The sequence below is a fragment of the Pollachius pollachius genome (genome assembly GCF_949987615.1).
Source record: "Pollachius pollachius genome assembly, chromosome: 18".
Classification (NCBI taxonomy): Eukaryota; Metazoa; Chordata; class Actinopteri; order Gadiformes; family Gadidae; genus Pollachius; species Pollachius pollachius.
This window is the reverse complement of record NC_136951.1, coordinates 13498988-13520373: the sequence shown is the minus strand read 5'-3', so window position 1 is coordinate 13520373 and position 21386 is coordinate 13498988. Positions and strand designations below refer to the sequence as shown.

Below are 21386 nucleotides of genomic sequence, written 5' to 3'. Positions count from 1 at the left end.
GAGGGAGGAGGCCTCAGACCTCTGAGGCAGAGGTCAGAGGATATGGGGAGGTCAAAGGGCAGGTCGCTAGGCTCTGTTACTTTAGAGAGAAGAGCAACGTCTCTACGAGGGCGGTTTGGAGTGGAGTTGGTGAGTGGAGTTGGTTAGCCTGATCATTGTTGGTTAGGTGGGACGTTGGCGGTCCGATGGGTCGCTCCCCTCCTGCTCATTGCTTAGCTCAACAGGTTCGCTGGTTCCCACTGGGGCCCCAGTGGGAACAGTCCCTCTGCACCCTCCAACCATCACCCTGCTCCACCTCCTCCACTACCACCACCCACTTCCACCACTACCACCACCCACCTCCTCCTCTACCACCACCCCCACCTCCAAAACTACGTTCTCCCACCTCTACCACTAACACCACCCAACCCACCACTACCTCCACCCACCTCCACCACTACGTCCTCCCACCTCCACCTCTGCCACCACCCACCTCCACCAACTCTGTTCCCAGATTGTGTGATCCACCACCAGGTAGACTGGAGGGGGCTGCAGGCTGCAAACTGTTTTATTAAACTGTCAGCATCCTCCTTGTGTGAACATTCCCTTTCACCCATTCATCCCTCCAGCTCACTCCCCCTGTGAGCTCCATCGTTCTGTCTGACGGTCTTGATCTGATCTCAGAGGGCTGGCGAGGTATCGAAGTGTTTCCTCCGAGGTCCCTCCCCCTATTCTCTCTCTCTCTCTCTCTCTCTCTCTCTCTCTCTCTCTCTTCTCTGTGTGTGTGTGTGTGTGACTCTCTCTCTTTTTCTTTGTATCTCTCTCTCTGTGTGTCTCACTCTTCCTCTCTCTGTGTGTGTGTCTCTCTCTCTTTGTGTCTCTCTCTTTCTCTCTATTTGTCTCTCTCTCTTTGTGTCTCTCTTTCTGTGTGTGTGTCTCTCTCTCTCTCTTTGTGTTTCTCTCTCTCTCTCTTTCTCTCTCTCTCTCTCTCTCTCTCTTTGTGTCTCTCTCTCTTCTCTCAGCCTTGTTCTGTTCTTCGCTCCCTGGCCTCGTCCTCTGCCTGCCTCCCTCTCTCGACTGGTGTAACAATGGCTCCATCTCCTCTGCTCAGCCATGAGGAACCTCCGGTGGAGCGTGCAGACACACCAGACACTTTGTTTACTCACTGTTTGGTCTGCCGAGCACATGCCCTCCTGATGCTCCTTCCTATTGGTTATAGGAATTACAGTTCCTGAGGAGCGGGAAAGTCCCATCGGGAACCAAGCCTGTGTTTACACGGTGATAGCACTGTTCTGATCAACTACCAGGGGAACAGGGCCTCTGTATATATGCTCCTGCTACCAGGAGTTCTTCTGGTTATTATGAACTACCAGAACAGTTCTTATGAACTGCCAGGAGTTCTTCTGGTTCTTATGAACTACCAGGGGAACAGAGCCTGTGACTATTCTATGATAAGACTGCTACCATTCCCTTGTTCCCTGGTTCTTATGAATTAACAGGAATTCCCCTGGTTCTTATGAACTACCAGGAGTTCCCTGGTTCTTCTGAACTACCAGGAGTCCCCCTGGTTCTTATGAACTACCAGGAGTCCCCCTGGTTCTTATGAACTACCAGGAGTCCCCCTGGTTCTTATGAACTACCAGGAGTCCCCCTGGTTCTTATGAACTACCAGGAGTTCCCCTGGTTCTTATGAACTACCAGGAGTCCCCCTGGTTCTTATGAACTACCAGGAGTTCCCCTGGTTCTTATGAACTTTCATGCCTGGTGTGTCTGTATGTTTCAACTCTGTTATCCTGGAGTAGTTTGCCTGTAATTGTTTGCTGTCGGTACAAATGTGAAGAAACGTTTGTAGTTTGTTGGTGCCCACTTAAACGGTATGCACATTTCAATACCGTGCTGGTGAGAAAATGTGGTGTAAAATGTGTGCATTTTAATGTGAATTGAAATAGGAGTTGTTTACAATCGGGGAAGCCTTCCCTGAGCTTCTGAAGGGAACTTCTGCCAAAGGCTGCTGGGTTGTGGTTTTGTTTTTGCTCAGAAGACCCAAGAGAAGAGGCTGTTTTCTCATGCTCAAGTTTAGTCTGTCTCACAAACAGCATAAAGTAAGATAACACTTTGTTAATCCCCCAAGGGAAAATCAGCTTACATTGGTGCCTTGGCCTTCGAGCGTTCTGGAAACCCTTTAATAAGTAGCATCATCTCTGGGAGCTAATACCAGCAGTTTAAGCAGGACAGCACTAGAGCCTTTCTTATTTCCTTTTCTGTCATTATGCCGGCTATCGTGTCCGGAGCTATTAACAGGAATTATCGTAAGTCGTTAAGTAAACAGTAGGGGTAGGAGGCATGTTGCTCATGGATCCCTACGGTATTGGGGTTTGAACCCTGAACCTTCTGAGTACCCTGCCTGGACCATTATCTCTAAGGGGATCGTCCTTGGTCGCTGGTCCTGGCAACCCAAATTCAACCTTGACAGCAGGAGTCACAGATCCACACACACACACACACGCACATGCACACGCACACGCACGCGCAAACACGCACACAGAAATGATAGATCTGGCAAGGCTGATGTTGAAGCACACTTCCATTCTAAATAACTGGGTAAACAAATGTGCTCACAGCTAAATGATTAGTAGTACCCAGCGAGGACAGTTTGGACATTGTAAATTTTGACAAATCCTCATCTCTAGTATTGTGTGTGTGTGTGTGTGTGCGTGTATGTGTTTAACAAACAAAAGCCAGACTGGGGCCGCTGGTGTGCAAATCGCGACAGATGTTGCAGACCAATCAGAAGACGGCTGTCTCAGAACAGAGCGATGATGTCACTGGCTGCAGCTAATGGGAGACGACAAGTGTGACACAGATCGAAACGAAACAGAGGCGTGTGTGTGTGTGTGTGTGTGTGTGTGTGTGCACAAGGCTGATTGAGCTGTCTTTGATCTGAACACCTCATGTTGTCGTGGCGATGTGATTGGCAACAGCAAGCAGATGCTTATAACCTTTGTATAACCTCTCTCTCTGTCTCTCTTTCTGTGTTTCTTTCTCTCTCTCCTCTCTCCCGCTGTCTCTTTCTCTCTCTCTCTCTCTCTCTCTCTCCCTCTCTCTCTCTCTCTCTCCATCTCTCCATCTCTCTCTCTCTCTCCCCATCTCTCACCAATCTCTTATTCATACTCAGCCTGAGGCCAGTCTTAGTCTAACAAGCAGTCCCTTGGATAAACAATGTGTTCGGTACAAAGTAAAGTATTTTCTTCTGACATTTCCATCCTACCAAGGCATTTGATTGGACGAGAGGCATATCGTGAGTGCTGGTATAGAGAATAGCTGCACTGGGACTTTTCACAATCTACATATCACTCCGCCTGACAGGTGTTCTAACATCAGTACATCCAGCATGACATCACAGGAAGATTCACCCCAGCTCCTCGGCCCGTTATGGATACCCCCTTCCAGCGCTGGACCTCTGAATCACCCGCCCCCTCGCTGGGTAACTGATCCACAACCAGCAGCAATAACTCAATATGATGCAGTGCCTTCACACCTTCCTTCCTGGTTCATGTTTACTTATTTACTTTTGTGCCCACAAAAGTAAAGAAAAACACGGTAGTGTAGACAGACAGACGCCTGGACGCTGTAGACAGCCAGACAGACAGACAGACAGACACTGGACAATGTAGTGCAGACAGACAGACAGACGCTGGACACTGTAGTGCAGACAGACAGACACCTGGACACTGTAGTGCAGACAGACAGATGCTGGACACTGTAGTGCAGACAGAAAGACATCTGGACACTGGAGTGCAGACAGACAGAGGCTGGACACTGTAGTGCAGACAGACAGACATCTGGACACTGTAGTGCAGACAGACAGATGCTGGACACTGTAGTGCAGACAGACAGACACCTGGACACTGTAGTGCAGACAGACAGATGCCTGGACACTGTAGTGCAGACAGACAGATGCTGGACACTGTAGTGCAGACAGACATCCCGTGTGATTGGCCATTCACTTATCCTAATCTCACTGCTCATTGGCTCTCCACAGACTCTCATTTCCTGGTTGCACAGTAAAGGAAACAGATGAAGGCGGTCAGATTAATATTCACGCGGTACCATGTCTCTGGCCCGCGGGAACGAAGACCTGCATCATGTAGAAGCTGGTGGGCAGGGAATGTTTGTGCTGCTTGGCAACAGGCCAGCCCCGGCCAGGACTGTTTATGTTGGCGGAGCCAAATGAATTATTAAGTAAACAAACAAATCATAATCTTGTGGCTTATTACTGTAACAATAAACGCCGCTTGTAGAAGTGTTTGATGAAAGTGGGGTGTGATTATCTCTGGATCCTTGGCTGCAGGCCGCGTACCTACAACTGAATCACAGCAGTACTGATATACCAGCCCTCACTGCCCTGTCTCACTCTCTGTGTTTCTGGCTCACTCTTGATCATTTCTCTCTTTCTCTTCCTCTTCCTCTGTCTCTCTCTCTCGCTCTCTGTGTGTTTGTTTGTGTGTGTGTGTGGTCTACCGGCGGTAAAATAGATTAATTCCACTTGCCATTTATGCCCTAATTAACTCCTTCCCTGTTGCCTCCGTCCCCCTCACCACCCGTGTGGAGAAGCCCCCCCCCCCCCCCCCCCCCCCCCCCCCCATCAGGTGGGCTTTCTCTGTTTCTATATTTATTGACATTATTCATTTCAGACCGTCAGAGGCTCAGTTACGGTCCGCTACCGAGTGTGTGGGAGCCGGTGATAAGCGTCGCGTTGTTGGTCCCGAGGAAATCCACCGCTAATGAGAGCGAGGCTCCGGGCCCCTGAACAAACTGTCCCTATCCCCCCCCAACTATCACATCCCTGTCACCCCCACCCCTACCGTCACAACACTATCACATCCCCCCACTTCACATCCCCCCCACGTCACATCCCTCCCTTCCCCTTTCTCTCGCAAATTCTCCAGCTCAATTATATTCCCCATAATAAGGATGTGTGTTTCATGGATGTGCCGTTGTGAGGCTTGATTGCTGGATGTGGGTCTTGTCTTAACGTTCAGGACAGCCTAGTGCCTAGTGATGGTCAGAATGTCCACAGCGTCCTCCCTGTTGGTCTCCTAGAGGAAGAGGCCGTCCCCCTGCCTGCTCTCTAATGACGTCTCTCTGAACTCTATCAGTCTCTCTGGTTACACGTTCATGGTGGTCCCATAGAGGGCAGTGTGGAGCCGCAGGCGGAGACAAACACACACACAGTCCCTCGCTGTCTCGCCAGCACACTTCCTCTGACTCCTGTGGATTCTGCTTCCTCTAATCACGCTGGCCAGAGGCCACACACACGCACGCGCACACACATAGACACTGACACACACACACACACACACACACACACACACACACTGGCAACACAAACAAACACCGCCCACAAACAAACACATACACACACACACACACACACACACACACACACACACAAACACTGGCCACACAAACACACACCCACACACCGGCCACAAACACACATACACACAAGCACAGACACGGTTGCAAACACACACGCCATAAGCCTGTACACACACACACACCAGAAGCACACAGTGGTGAATACACAACTGGAAAACACAATTCAACACTGTAGTTCCTTGTTAACGATATCAGAAGGTTTGCTCAACCTCCTTGCTTCCTGACCTCTTGTTTAACCACATTCAAACAGAAAAATGTTTTCACAGCAATTAGTTTTTTTGTCATTACTCAAATTCCTGGAAAATGATTGTTGTGAACAAAAAAGGAGAGTGAGATAAAGAAGGAGAAGGTTGGAGAGAGGGAGAGAAGGAGGAGAGAGTGAGAGAAAGATTGAAGTAGAGAGTGAGAGAAGGAGGAGAGAGTGAGAGAAAGAATGAAGTAGAGTGAGAATGAGAAAAAGAGGAGAGCGTGAGAGAAAGAACGATAGAGTGAGATAAAGGGGAGAGAGTGAGAGAAAGAGGAGGTAGTGAGAGAAAGGAGAGAGTGAGAATGAAAGAGAGTGAGAGAAAGACGGAGAGAGAAAGAGAGAGTAAGAGAAAGGAGGAGAGAGTGAGAATGAAGGAGAGAGTGAGAGAAAGACATAGAGAGTGAGAGAAATAAGGAGAGAGTGAGAATGAAGGAGAGAGTGAGAGAAAGAAGAGAGTGCGAAAATCACTCCCTTTGGAACCAAGCGCTGAGCCTTCAAAGCAGAACCAGAATATTGTAAGAACTAAATAAGGTTCATAAAATAACTACATTATATTATTATGTATATTATACAGCCCTCACCGTAAAGAGTCTGTGGTTCTGTCTGAGTGGTTGTCTTCGGCTATCTCCCCGGTTGGCACGGTTACCGGGGTTTCAGCTCAACCTGAGAATGATTGATTGTGATTGGCTGTTGCTAATGGAGTGAAATGACTGGCATTTGATTTGACAATCAATCAGCGGCCATTTGTGGAGCTGGCTTGGCAACGACCGGGAGGACGGAGGATTCGATTTATTAACATCTCTCAGCAGCCTAATGCTGGAGTCAGACAAAGCATACATCAAATATATACATTTACAATATTGTTAATTATTATTTGTTTCGATGATTTGCATTGTAACTCTTAATTGTCTAATTGTGCGAGTGTGCGAGCGTGTATAAGCCAAATCAACGTTGATCCAATTCGTTTCCAATTCCCATAATGCATCTGACCCCTGGTCGTAGTTTGTGTGTGCGTGTGTGTGTGTGTGTGTGTGTGTGTGTGTGTGTGTGTGTGTGTGTGTGTGTGTGAGTGGGGGGGTTAACCGCAGCTCTATTTGATGCTGTCTGCCCTGGGCCACGCAGCACTCTATTCTCCTCCTCTGCTCAATGGAGCTGAAAATAGGATAGGGTCTCTCTCTCCCTCTCTCCCCCTCTCTCTCTCTCCCTCTCCCTCTTTCGGTCTCTCACTCCCTTACTCCATTGTCATCATGTCTCTGTCCATCTCTCTTGCTTTCTTTCTCTACAGCGATCTGTCTGTCTGTCTGTACTGCTCTCTCTGTCTGTCTCCCTCTCCCTCTTGTCGGTTCACACAGTCCATTTCTAGAGCCTTCACCTACTCCTCTTTGTGTGTTTGTGTGTGTGTGTGTGTGTGTGTGAGTGTGTGTGTGTGTGTGTGTGTGTGTGTGTGTGTGTTGATCTCCTTCTCCCACTCCTTTGTACATCCTGTCTCATAATATTTGTACTTGACTCTTGCTTTTGTTCTTGACTCCTCCTTCTCCCTCTCTCTTTGTCCTCCCTCTCCTTCCTCCCCCCGCCCCATCCCCCCTGACCGGCGTTACCCCGCCGTCTCCCGCCAAAAGAGTGTGGTGTCTGATAGCCACTCTAATTCACACCTTTCCCCGCCTAATTGCCGTGTTCTCCTGCCGTGCGCGGCTGCGTCTGACCGTGACTCACCGGGCCTCAGCTGGGAGCGGCGGTGCTGATGTGATCTCACACCTGACCGCCGGCCGCCGCAGCTGGCCGTCGGCACAGTGATTGCATCAGCACCTCAACCCGAGCCGCCCCCGCTAACGACGAAGGCGGCGGAGGCGTGTTAACGGACGGGGAGACATGCAGCCGCATAAGTAGAGCTTTTAGTACCTCGCCTGGTGAAGGGGGGGGTCTGAGCTCGGCGGGGCCATGAGAGGGACGGGGGGGCGGTACGTAGGTAGAGCTGTTCCGATACCGATACCAGTATCTGGAATTCCTCCGATACGGCCTAAAATGCATTAGCGCGTATCGGCGAGTACGCAAGTCTACCTTTCCGATCTAATACCATCACATGACTCATTTACCACACAGGCAGAGAACATCACAAATACTATGGTGTTGTGCTGCATTCGTTTTCGAGATAGAAAACGTGTAGTAGTGCAACGGATCAACCCTCACGGTTCGGGACACAAGTGATCCGCAGATCGGCTGACTATGCAAAAAAAAAAAAAAGTTGTGCGCTCACTTTGATCGGGGCATGTTTAAAGGTCAATTCCAGTATTTAGCCCATTGAGCCCCCTTTCTGGTTTGTGTAGGATGAAATATAGTGGTTGACACAGAAATGTTGACTATTGGTCCTGTCTCGGGTATTTGGCTAATTTCGAATCGCCCCTGCCTGCTTCAGAAGGGCTGGCTATGGTCATTCACAAACCTGTCCTGAAAACAACCCTAAACGTTCGTCTTCAGAAATGTGCAACTCACCGAGTGGTTAGTGTTGTTTGTTGATGTTCCAATTATCCAGTTATCAATTATCGTAGTGAAATACAGTTTCTGTCGTTGTTTATTTGGCATTTTGTAAATCCCATTGAAACGGAAATCGGACCGGAAACGGAAAGGGAGCTGTTAATGTTTGGTTGTAGTCTTTTCACTCGGTGCTCCGTATCAACAGTAAGGCTAGAACCGAGCGAAAAGACTACAACCAGCCCCCCTTTCTGTTTCCGGTCAACGAGCAATGAGTCTTCCAACAGAAATCAATGGATTTACAAAATGCCACGACAGAAACTGTATTTTGCTACGATACTTGAAAATGAAAAAAGAGGAGGATGTCTGCATTGCCTGGGGAGAGTGTAGACTCAACACTCTCTCCAGGCAATGCAGACATCCTGAATTTAAAGTTGTAAATCCAGGTCTGCTGTGCTTAATGGACACAGGTTTTTTATTTTATTTACTATCCATGTTTAAAAGAAGAAGGAATAATGCCTCAGTTTGCACTTTATATTGTTTTAAATTGTTCTAAAAAAAAATGTTTCTAAAAAATATTAACTCAAGGACATCTTGAGTTCTTTTTTTTATTTTATGTGGATACAAGCAATTTATTTAAATATTTACTATGCTTAAAGGAAGCAGGATTATTACCTAATTTTTCACTTTATTTTGTTTTTACATATTTGAAGCTTTTATTTAAAGTCACATTTGTCTTGTTATCTTTTTTGTTATTGTTGATCCGAAAATGATCCGACCTGTGACTCAAAAACCGTGACCCAATCCGAAGCGTGAGTTTTGTGATCCGTTGCACCCCTAGAAACGTGTCTTCTCCGACCTCCGTTCGTTCGAGCTACCAAGTCGGTAGCTCGAACCAAAAGATTCTGTTAGCTTGCCTTAATACGTATTTATTTAATATGTATTTATTAATACGTATTTATTTCACTTGGTTTGTGTATATGAGTTAAACTGGGATAAGGTGGATGATCTCTCTCTCTCTCTCTCTCTCTCTCTCTTTCTCTCTCTCTCTCTCTCTCTCAGTAACTTGTCCCGGGTGCGGCTACACAAGCGGTGTCTCCGTCGATTAGCCCGGACACCCAGAGAGCTCTGCAGCGCTGCATCAATATTTATTTAATCTGCATATAGATTACTTTCTCGTCTTATTTTGCACAGAGGGTATTGGCTGCTCCCCGACTCCCTGGACCTGGCCCAGGTCTCACTGCCTAGACCCTCTTACTGCGACAAGGGGGGAGCGGGGTAGATTCAGGAGGTAATGAAATGAGAGCACGCAGGGCCAAAGGTGTACATATCCAATCACAGCGCTGGAGACACTGTTTCTAACGCCAACGCCCAGCATGACATGATTTGTTAAGCGAGCCTTTTGCTGCGTCCCGACTCCCCTGAGACCCCGCTTCATTCGGAGATGTTTACAGAGCCCGACTAGACTGGGAGGGGCCAAGCTAGACCTGTTCCCTCCGTAAGCCCTTACCATTGTTGGATGATCCTGGCACACGGAGGGGCCAAGCTTGACCTGTTCCCTCCGTAAGCCCTTACCATTGGTGGATGATCCTGGCACTGGGAGGGGCCAAGCTTGACCTGTTCCCTCCGTAAGCCCTTACCATTGGTGGATGATCCTGTCACATTGGTACATCGTCCCGACCATGGGAGGCAGTCGTAGTGTGGGGGCTTGAGGCTGTGGGAGGCCCGGGACCGGAGGACCGGAGGTCTGGAGGTCTGGAGGACTGGAGGTCTGGAGGTCTGGAGGTCTAGAGGTCTAGAGGTCTGGGGGTCTAGAGGTCTAGAGGTCTGGAGGACTGGAGGACTGGAGGTCTGGAGGTCTGGAGGTCTGGAGGTCTGGGGGTCTAGAGGTCTAGAGGTCTGGAGGTCTGGAGGTCTGGAGGTCTAGAGGTCTGGGGGTCTAGAGGTCTGGAGGTCTAAAGGTCTGGAGGTCTGAGGTCTAGAGGTCTGGAGGTCTGGGGGTCTGAGGTCTGGAGGTCTAGAGGTCTGGGGTTCTGGGGGTCTAGAGGTCTGGGGGTCTGGGGGTCTGAGGTCTGGAGGTCTGGGGGTCTGGGGGTCTAGAGGTCTGGAGGTCTAGAGGTCTGGGGGTCTGGGGGTCTGAGGTCTGGAGGTCTGGCATGGAGGTCTGGAGGTCTAGAGGTCTAGAGGTCTGGGGGTCTAGAGGTCTGGAGGTCTAGGGGTCTAGAGGTCTGGGGGTCCAGAGGTCTGGGGTCTATAGGTCTAGAGGTCTGGAGGTCTGGGGGTCTAGAGGTCTGGGGGTCTGGGGGTCTAGAGGTCTGGGGGTCTGGAGGTCTAGAGGTCTAGTCACACAGGCTCCGCTTCTCCATGGGCCCAGGGAGCAGGGCTGGGATCAGTCTGCCAGCAGGGGTTTGTCTCTGTCCCTACAGAGACGAGGGAACTGAAGGGGAAGAAGCTCTCAGAGGGACCTGCCTCACCGGGTCGACTCCCATGACAGCCCTCAGCTACTTGAACTACGTCAACCAGCATGCAACAGTGATGGGACTTGACAGGTGGCCTCTCCCCTCCTCCCTCCCCCCCCGTCATGCCTAAAGGAGATGATGAATTCAGAGGGCTCATATGTGTGTGTCTGGTTGTGTGGGTATGTGTTTGCACTTTTTCATGAACATGCATGTGTGGTTGCGTGATATTGGTGTGTATTGGTACACAACGATTGTAGGGTCTACGGCTGTAATGTGGTTGTGTGTGTGTGTGTGTGTGTGTGTGTTTGTGTGTGTGTGTGTGTGTGTGTGTTTTAAAACACACAAGCGTGTGTGAGAGGTGTCTGTTTAACAGATGAAGAATTGAACGAGAGATTGCATGTAATTGCCTCCAGACCTATAGATGAATTAGAGGTGTCAGCTATCTAATTAACCTTATCATACATAAATAAAATCAATGCTGACCGGCCTGCCGCCCTGACTACTGATACACTCTGACTACAGATACACTGTGTATCTTTAAAGACCTTCTCTCTCTCTGCGTGGTTTGATTTGACGACATCTTGCCAAAGCCATCTCGTAATCCCATGGTCAGGGTGTTTAAGTGTTTCAGTGTTTCCTGTGTGACTGATGCATTCCTGTATCTTCCCCGCTGAATTCCAGGCTGCTTTTCCCAGATCAGAGACAATCCTCTCATTCTGAGCCCTGATTGGCCCTGGTGAGTCACACAGTAAACGTTGTTATTTTATTATTAGCGAGAACCACAGCAGTGGAGCAGAGGAACACATATCACATATCACAGCAGAACCAAAACTAGGCTTGCATCATACAGGGGCGAAGCAAGTCTGGTTTTAATGGGATGAGAACGATTGCTGCTGTGCCGGAATGTCTTCCCAAATTTGGGAAGGCAGCGGAGATAGAAATCAAAGTGAGCGTTGAAGAGGAGGCTTGAGGAATGATGCTCACACACACACACACACACACACACACAGAGCTCTCTGTTAACCTCTCTGTAGCCAGTGTGTTCTAATGCTTGCTGCAAGCTCATTACATGACTTCAAACTTGCTGGTTATGTCCTTCCTGAATTAAAATATTGTTTTTTTAACGTCCATATTTAACCTGTTAGGTTCTCTAAATGTTATACATTATTGTCCTACTATAAACTTAATCATAGTAATAATGTTCCATTAAGTTGTCTATTTTGTCACCTGTCAAATTCACCAGCCGGAGGACTTGACAGGTGTCTAATTAGATAGAATGTGTACACAGGAAAGTATGTACAATTGTAGCAGTATGAAAACACATGAGAGTGCAGCAGTCCAACAGCACTGGGAGTTGTAGTTCATTAAGGAACGTGTTCCACCTTACAACTAATGGGACTCGACCTGCCAAAGACACTCAGTTTAACTGCAGTGGAGGCAGGTTGTTGCTGGTGTTTTAACCAGGGTGGAAGGGCGGCCATATTCCCACGGAATCACAGAGGAGAGGGGCTGTTTGCCTAACGCTCACATGAGGGCATGAACAACAAAACAGCCGGTATTTCTCATTTGTTTTCCATCCAGAACGTCTTCATTCAGCGGTACACCGCTGTTGGCTGTCACTTCAATTATATTTAATGTTGGTCGTTAAGCAGACGGTTTTATCAGAGCTGTTCACAGTGAGTTCAGATGCATGTCGTTAGTGAGCAGGTAGGAGGGGATGCAGGAGGAGGTACAGGGAGCAGCGTAGGGGTTTAAACCCAGTGCAATATGCTGGGAGTCGAACCCTCAACCACGAGAAGAGAGGTAGACAGTAGAGAGTCACGTGATGTTTCTGTAACTACATCTAGCTCAGAGTCCCTCTGACTGTCTGCTTAATAACCAGCAGCAGAGCTGTGTGTGTGTGTGTGTGTGTGTGTGTGTGTGTGTGTGTGGCTAGAGGAGCCGATTCAGAGATTAATAGAGGGACAGATTAATACAGAGCGATGGACAATGCGAGGGGGAGGGATCAACAGAGAACGAGAGAGAGAGAGAGAGCGAGCGAGAGAGAGAGAGCGAGAGAGAGAGAGCGAGCGAGAGAGAGAGAGCGAGAGAGAGAGAGAGAGAGAGAGAGAGAGAGAGAGAGAGAGAGATGGAGACTGAAACGAGAAGCAGGAGATGAATGAGGAAGTAGATTCAGGGGGCCAGCAGGGAGTTGGGTGATGGACCTGAGTAATCACACCATGTTTGTTAGTGTGTGTGTGTTTGTGTGTTTGCGTGTCTGTGTAGAAGGTCTTCGTTTGTCAGTGTGTGTTTGCGTGTCTGTGCAGAAGACGTTGGTTTGTTAGTGTATGTGTGTTTGTGTGTCTGTGCAGAAGGCATGGTTTTGTAAGTGTGTGTGTTTGTGTGTGTTTGCGTGTCTGTGCCAGGCGTCAGTTGTTTTGGACGACTGGATAAATAACCTCACCCTACCTGAGCGGTTGGAGCCGATGTTTGCTCTTTTGTCTCTGGTGCGCGTCGGGCCATTACATCACATCCTGTGTGTGTGCCGGCTTGCCCGCACACTTTGGAATTACATTTTAGACAAATATCTCACAGCCATGCTCCAGGGCGTACGGCGGTCCATTGTGAGCGCCACAAAGGGCCCGCCGCGGCACACTTCATTAAGACTGAACTGAAAGTATCGACACAAACCTCTGACTCAAACCCGCTCAGACGCTATTACGCTGCTGACATTTGCATCCTAGGCTGTCCCGACCGCTCACTTCCAGAGTACAAGATAAGAAACACACACATGCACACATAAGACAATAAACACGCGCACACACATATAGACAGAGACACACAGATACACAGACACACAGACAAACAGACACACAGACACATAGACGCATAGACACACAGACACACAGACACACACAGACCAGAGACAACACACATACACACACACACACACACATAAAAGACAACACATACACAAACACACAAGACAACACACAGGTCCCACACACTTGTGCCTTATTGTTTTTACTAACTCATCGCAACCGTGGGTAAAAGGGGCATTGGGGGGGCATGATGGGGTTTTAGGAGGCCAGTGGTGGTGAGGGGGTGTTCAGTGTTTTTAAACCCCCATTAGCCTCCAGTGAACCCAGCATGCAGCCATAGTAGTGAGTTACTGGCGCCGCTGCAGTCACACAGAAATACATCCTTTTTATTTCCTCCTAATTATGTTGGCCGCCCCGTTGCTTTGTTTTATTTCAAAACATGTATCAAAGGTGCCCCTGAACCTTCACATCTCCATTACTTACATAAGAAACACACACAGCCACATTTACACAATTAGACGCTAACTAGTTGACTGTGGAACAGAAGCAACAGTATTATTATATTATTTATATTATTATTATTATTATTATTTTAAACAGTTTTGTATTTTATATTATTTATATATTATTGTTATAAACAGTTTTGTTATATTATTTGTATCTTATTATTATAGACGATGATTAAACCAAGACGTTGGGAAGGCTACAAATGACTGAAAACTGCGCCAACACAAACGACTTTGTCTCGCTCACGCGGTGTGCAGGCTAGTGGTTCCTCTGTCGTGTTGTTGATCAAGGATTCCACTGGACTCACTGGTACCACTACAATCACCTCAGCCTCACTGAGGGTCTGGGGGGAAACAATGGCTCTATTACCCTGGTCTCGGCCCAGTGAAGGGGACTGGCTGATTGGGTTAGCGTGATTAGGCTGGCCGCAGCACGCTGTAATGAAACCGCGAGCAGAGACAGAACCGGCCTGGGGAACCGACGGGGGCCGTGACGGCTCGGCTACTATCAAGTGAACCATTAATATCAATAACCTCTGAGATTCATGTTGTACTCTCCTCTCCCGACTCTGTCTCTGTTTCTCAAAGTCTAGCTCTATTTGTTCTCTCGTTCCCGCTCTCTCTCTCCTGCTCTCTCCCTCTCTCTCTCTCTTGCTGTCTCTCCACCTCTCTCTCTTTCTCTCCACCTCTCTATACCAGATGGCATCATGGGGTTAAAAAGCTCCATCGTGGGTAAACGGGCGACTTGTCCTAAATCCATAATGAATAAATGTTTGAATGAATAACAGAAGCATGCATCTGGTCTCAGCCTCCCTCCCTTTAAAGCCCATCTGTACGTGGAGAGTGTGATCTATTATTCCCTCTCTAATACCCACACGCTGATGGCTCTTTCATGAGCCGCACTGCTGCCGGGGAGCACTGATCACCACGTCGACGCTCAACAAATGGAAATGGATTTGTCCAGTATTGATTGGTCCAGGTTCCTCGACCACCTCAGCGTTCCACCGCACAGTCGCTGCTTTGCTTTCTCCATTCCTCTGCTCTGGTTTTTCATCTCTGTTTTACTCTCGGTCTCCTGAAACGTGCTCTGCGTGTTTGGAAGCAAGCCGTCAAGTGCGGTTTATTGTGGGGTACCATGATGAGTCAGAGAGTGTGTGTGTGTGTTTCCCAGGAGTGGACAGGATCGACTGATGTCTGTGTGTGTGTGTGTGTACAGTTAAGTGTTCTTTAAAGCAGTATGTGTGCCTGCTGTGTAGAGTGTGTGTCTGTTGTGTAGAGAGTGTGTGTGTTTGTGTGTCTTAGTGTAGACTGTCTGTGTGTGCGTGTTTGTGTATACAGTTAATTGTTCATTGAAGCAGTGTGTGTGTGTGTGTTACACAGTGCAGGAGGTGCAAAGTAGTTTAGTTGAAGGGTAAAGTTAACACACAGCTGCTGACAGATACAGACACACACTGCACACAAAGATGAACACTGATCTTACGGTGGTGGATAACCTGTCATGTTTACACCTGAGGTCGCTTAATGGATCCAGGCCTTGTAACCATGGCGATTCAAACCTGTCAAACGCTACGATTGGATTCAGCAGCCCTGTCACTGTCTCTGCTGATCAGTTCAGATCAGATTAACAGAGAGCTTATCTGTTTACTCAGCCTTAAGCACACTAAGCTGTACAGGTGCTGGGTGTGGATGTGTTAGAAAGGATGAGGAGGTGGCAGAATCAGCATGCAGCAGGATTCTGCTTTCGAGGAAAATAAGACACGCACAGTCTGTGCGCGAGCGTGTTAACACTTTTAGAGTAAATGTTTGACTTATCTTCCATTTGTGTATGCATTTTCAACACGTTATTTGTGTGATCACACTTCCCTCCCAGTGATGTTGTTGTTGACTTATTTGCAAGTACCTAAAGCACATCAGTCTGAAACGCTGCACGTCAAACTCCAAAAAGGGAAGATGACTCAAGACTCAATATGTCCCCCTATGCAATAGCCGCAGGTCAGGGCAGGACTGGGGTAACCAAGTGAGTCATAATTTTGAATACTAATACTGTCACATCATGACAATCTTACCTTTTGGTTCATCATACAGGTTCTCATTTCTGGATTAGCATACTTGAAATACTAAACCTATGATATGAATGAGTTCCTACGTGTTTATTTCCTCTAGCTAGGATGCTTCTCTGCATCAATTTTGACGTCATCTCAAAACGATTTGAAAGCAAGCTGTTATTGCTCTAATTCCTGTCTGCCACTGTTGTGTGATGCAAGCCTTGTGTGTGTGTGTGTGTGTTGGCAGGCTGGTCTCCACTCTGCGGTGTGCGTCTGGTTGAAGTGGCGAGCTCTCCGGCCCACCGTGATCATATGATTAGGCCTATTACCCAAACAGCTGTCTGCTGCTGAGCACACAACACACACACACACACACACACACACACACACACACACACATACACACACAGCATACCATGCTGACACATACACACACACACACATACACAAACAGCATACCATGCTGACACATACACATCTACCCAGAAACAAACGCTAGGAGCTTTCACAGTGACACACAAACACACAATGACACAGGGAGAGGCTTTTAGGATTTGTATGTAATCAATCTTTTCATTTCAACAACTGCTCCATCAACATTCAACATCAAAATTATTTCAACGTGGGCTTAGACAGATAGGCCTACATGTGCCGAAAACAGATTGCTATTTATTTTACTGAACACAGCCTGCATGACGTGAACTAGACACGTCTTAAGCATATGGAAATTATGGCCCCGAAAATTACTTCACACAGTGTGCCTTTTTTACAATTTATTTGTTACCAGCATTCGTAGTGTTGATCAGCAGAGAAACGTCGCTTAGCAACCGAGGACGCTGGGGTTGATAAATTACCGGATTACTTGCGGAGTGATACGACAGAAAAAAAAAAGTACTTTCCTGACAGCGCTCATTATATGCTTAGCAACGGTGAATTATCAAAAAATTATTCACCACCGGAAGTTGTGAAGACCCATGCAAGTGAAGTGCGACTATTCGACTATTAGACGATCATTGCCAATCCCTAACACACACACACACACTGAAATACACAGTCACACACAATAGAAGACATGCATGCATCGACACAAACACACAGACATGCACACACCACACACACACACGCATACACGCTTACACATCCCTTGGAACAGACATGCATGCACGACTTCACATACAGACACACACGTGACCCACGCAGGCCTGTGGTGCTGTGAGTCTGCTCGGGGGGCCGCTGGGGGCAGAGTGTGTGTGATAAACTGTCAGTGAGGCTCTAATGATGTGAGCCGTGCTCGATGCTGACCGGTGTGCTGCTCTGCTGCTCAGGGAACACAGCCCGGTTCTGGAGAGATGTTTGAGTTGAGTGTGTGTGTGTGTCTGTGTGTCTGTGTGTTTCTGTCTGTCTGTCTGTCTGTCTGTCTGTCTGTGTGTGCATGTTTAGGGGGAGGTTTACGTTCCGCGTGTGTGCACTCAGTGCCTTTACTTGTGCTCACTGATATTGCACATACCGGTGCAATATCAGTATTGCACATATAAGCAGCTGCCCACCACCGGTCTTCAGACGCTCCACAGCCTGCTTCCTCCTCCCAGCACTCACAGGGGAATTCATCTGCCAGCTGGCCTTGGTGATACGTTCTCACTTCCTGGAGATATACCTTCATCTGTCTGTTTATGCTGAGTGTTACTACAGCCACGTGTGGCTCCGAGCCTTACAACCCTTCCTGCAGCATCCTGAGTTGTTCCCTTGTCTGTGTTCGGTTTCTGGCACTGGCCAGTTAAAAACTAGCATGTGGCTAGGCTGGACCAGTGTCCAGAAATGGCGAGACAGCAGCGAGTCGATCCCATAAAGGCTATCAAGTCCCCGTGTGTACCTCCTCCCTGCTCCTCATTCACCTCCTCCCTGCTCCACCTCCTCCTGCCCCTCCACCTGCTGTGTTTATTATCCAGTCACTGAGCAGATGCTCTGTTCTACTGCCAAAGAGGCATCACAAAGCACAGCACTCGGTTGTAAATGAGCAGACGAAACACAACACCATAACTAACAACAATCATACCAACACAAACTAAACCCTAAACAGCAGTAGCTGTGTTACGGTTCCAAACAACATCCACTAACCCCAAAGGAAGCCATACGTTGAAGCCAAAAGAGTGCTGTAGTGCAAAGTGAGGTTAAAGATATGTTTTAATAACGCAACATAGTTTAAGACATAAAGAAATGTTGAATGGCTTAAATCAAGTGACGGATTTGAACAGAGTCTAAATGAAGTAAACAATGTAAACATACACATCAAAAAAATGAAAATGGTTGGAGAAACAGCTTAAGTGATAAAGTTTGAATACATTTGAGATAAAATATAGATAATGAGCCTCAACAGAAGACCAACTGAAAATATACGAAGCGGGTATGAAATCAAACTGCTGATTCTGAAAGAAGCATAAATGATATCGAAAATCTGTTTAAATAGATTTAGATATTTAGATCAAAGTGTGTTGATTTGTTAAATGTTTGAACGAAGCTCAACGGTTGGGTGGTACGAAGCAAATTACGAAGTCTGAAGAAGTTGAAGTATCAGAGAACGGGCGGACGGCGTCGCCATTTTAAACATTTGAAGCGCTCGATTCTAATTTTTGAAATGTAATGTTGTCTTTAAGGGAACAATTGTGGAAGGAGTAGGGTCCCAAAGTTTGCAGAGGATAAAAAAGAAAGAAGAAAGACGAAGTACATCGATAGTTGAGCGCTGCAAGCTCACCCAAAACAACAAGATAGTCCCGACATCGAGAAACAATTCCAAAACCACCACCTCGTATAGCTCACCACTAGCCTGGCTCCGCCCGCCTAAGTACTTCCGCTGAATTTTAATTTCCCTTCAGTACTACGTCTGGGTCTGCGGTATGTTAGTGGGTTTTCGCCGTCCAATTAGCGAACAGAGGGAGTGGCTGAGAACAATGACGTTAAAGTCAGCTCTCATAGACGACATCTTCACGCACGGTGTTTGGTTTGTTTACAGCCTACGCGCAACGTGATTCCGGGGCCGGCCAAACGTTAGCGATTAGTTATGGCAGATCCAGAGTGGCACTGGGCAGATCCAATAGTTTTAAACTTCAACAGACACCCGCCTTCAAGTGAGTTAACGTTTGTCGTTAGTAGGTCAAGACTCTGTGCAAATGAAATGAAATACGAGAGACTGGTAGGACCAGGCTAGCTCACCACACTACAATGTCAACAAACTGACCCACAACAACAACGACACCAAAAACGAACAACCACAACAGACTCCTCCGACGGTCTGCTGAGCACTCGGCGGTCTGCCGCCTGAGCTCTCGGCTCCCCGCTGGCATCTGCCACGCGCTCGATCCATACGCCACGAGGCCTTTTCCCTGCCTGGCCGCGTCGTCTCCTCGCGCCTTCAGACTTGGCATCTGCTGCGCGAAGCGTCCGCGTATCATCCGGCGGGAGAGACGCCGTGACGCGGTGGTCGTGGACCAGAGGCGCAGTACCTGTGTGCGGCCGACAGGGGGCAGTGCAGGACCTGCGGCTCAGGCGGGAGGGGAGCCAGCGGTGAGCAGCATCTCAATGCAATACGTCTCCCCCCGCCTCCCCCCTCGCAATCTCCCCGCTCCCAGACGACACGGGCACAGCCGCACACACGCACACACACACACACACATACACACACAGCGCACGGTGCCTTTTGCCTTCCTCTCGATTCTACCTCCGTCACACGCTCGCTCGCTCGCTCGATCAGCCTCCCCTCCGCGCTGCACACGCGCTCGCAGTGTCTCCATCCCCGCCGACGAGGACTGAGGAGGAGGAGAGAGCGGGAAAAACGTGATTGACAGACAGTGAGAGAGAGAAAGGGAGAATCGTGGACGGGGAAAATAACGAAAATCAACGGAATCGGATCTGAGTTCGTACCGAGACGGAGCGGGTGAAGAACTGGCTACCGGGACTAGAGGGTCTTCTCGCGGGGGGGTTTCTCTGGATTTATCTCTGGGCGCCGTGGTACCTGTGGAGAGAGGGGCAAGAGACGGCGCGTCCATGCTAAAGGTGCAGTGTGGTCGGCGTGTGTGTGTTTGTTTGTGTGTATTTGTCAGCTTGTGTGTATGTGTGTGTGTGTGTGTGTGTGTGTGTGTGTGTTAACCTTTTTTAATATGCGGAGGCATTGTCCTACTTTCGTCTCATGCTAATGTGAATCGTCCGGTGTGTGTGTCTGTCTCTGTCTGTCTATCTGTGAATATATTTCTCTTTTGTTCTGGAGCATGCATGCACTCGAGTTATCTCGTGCACACACACACACACACACACACACACACACACACACACACACACACACACACACACACACACACACACACACACACACACGCACACGCGCGCGCGAACGTTGAGCGGAAGAGCAATATGTGACATGGCGGTAATTTTTGGTGGTAACTGGGTTATTCATGAATTCATGCGGTCACGGCGGACAGATTATAGACGGGGTTTATACCGACCAATCAATCATATCTCCTGTGAGAGGGAGAATAAACACACAGGTTAGCGCTGTGCACATATTAATGCTGGTATTGGTTTTGGCTCAGCGTGTTCACACGCCGCCTTCCCCTTGCGTGTGCTCATCCTGTCATACATGTTCTTTGGCGCGCCACTGAGGGATGGGGGGGGGGGGGAGTTGGCTCTTTGCCAAATCATATGCTGTAAGCGTCTCCTGAAGCATAGACATATCTCTCTGCAGTGTATTTCTCACCCTCTCTCTTACTCTCTTTCACTAGCTCACTGTGTGTGTGTGTGTGTGTGTGTGTGTGTGTGTGTGTGTGTGTGTGTATGACTTTGTGTATGTGTCACTTTGTGTCACTGTGTCTTGGTGTGTGTGTGTGTGTGAATGTGTGTGTGTGTGTGTGACCCAAATGCATTGGAACAACAGCCATGACAAGTGTTTGTTTATTACAGTGGGATGAAAAATCCCAGGGGTATCCTCTCTCCCTCCTCTCCCCCTCTATCTCCCCCTTATCCCCCCTTCATCCAATGGGTGGTCACAGGAGTTGGCTGGATCGACTGTGCGTGTGTGTTTACAGTTAAGTGTGGCGTGTTGTGTAGAGTATGTGTGTGAACATTTTGTGTGTCCCTGTGTAGACTGTTATGGCGGTGTAGCCTGTCTGTTGTGTAGTGTGTGTGTGTGTGTGTGTGTGTGTGTAGTGTCTCATGTGTCAGTTGCGTAATCTGTACGTGTGTGACTGGGGTGTATGAGTGTTTCTGTCTGCTGGTGTATGTTAGCGTGTCGGGTGTGATTGCTTGTTTGTTTTGATCTGCTAGCCCCATGGGGATTTGCCCTTGAAGTTTCCTCCCCCCGATGCACCCCTATTTCACCACCCCTCCACCCCATCCACCACCACCCCTCGCCACCACTTACCCCCCCCAACCCCCCCCCCCCCAGCCGGTTC

The 21386-nt window shown here is 48.4% G+C and overlaps 2 protein-coding genes across 2 annotated transcripts in view; one reads left to right on the top strand and one right to left on the bottom strand.

Annotated features, from left to right (window-relative positions):
- Window positions 1–21386, top strand: part of magi2a (membrane associated guanylate kinase, WW and PDZ domain containing 2a) — a gene marked incomplete at its 5' end in the record, with an annotated part of 152332 nt that overhangs the window by 10512 nt on the left and 120434 nt on the right. The gene's annotated exons all lie outside the window — the stretch shown is intronic.
- Window positions 1–21386, bottom strand: part of LOC307089375 (histone H3.2) — a gene marked incomplete at its 3' end in the record, with an annotated part of 183935 nt that overhangs the window by 52161 nt on the left and 110388 nt on the right. Inside the window, exon 2 of the mRNA XM_079755606.1 lies at window positions 20715–20773. The remainder of the gene's footprint in view (window positions 1–20714; window positions 20774–21386) is intronic.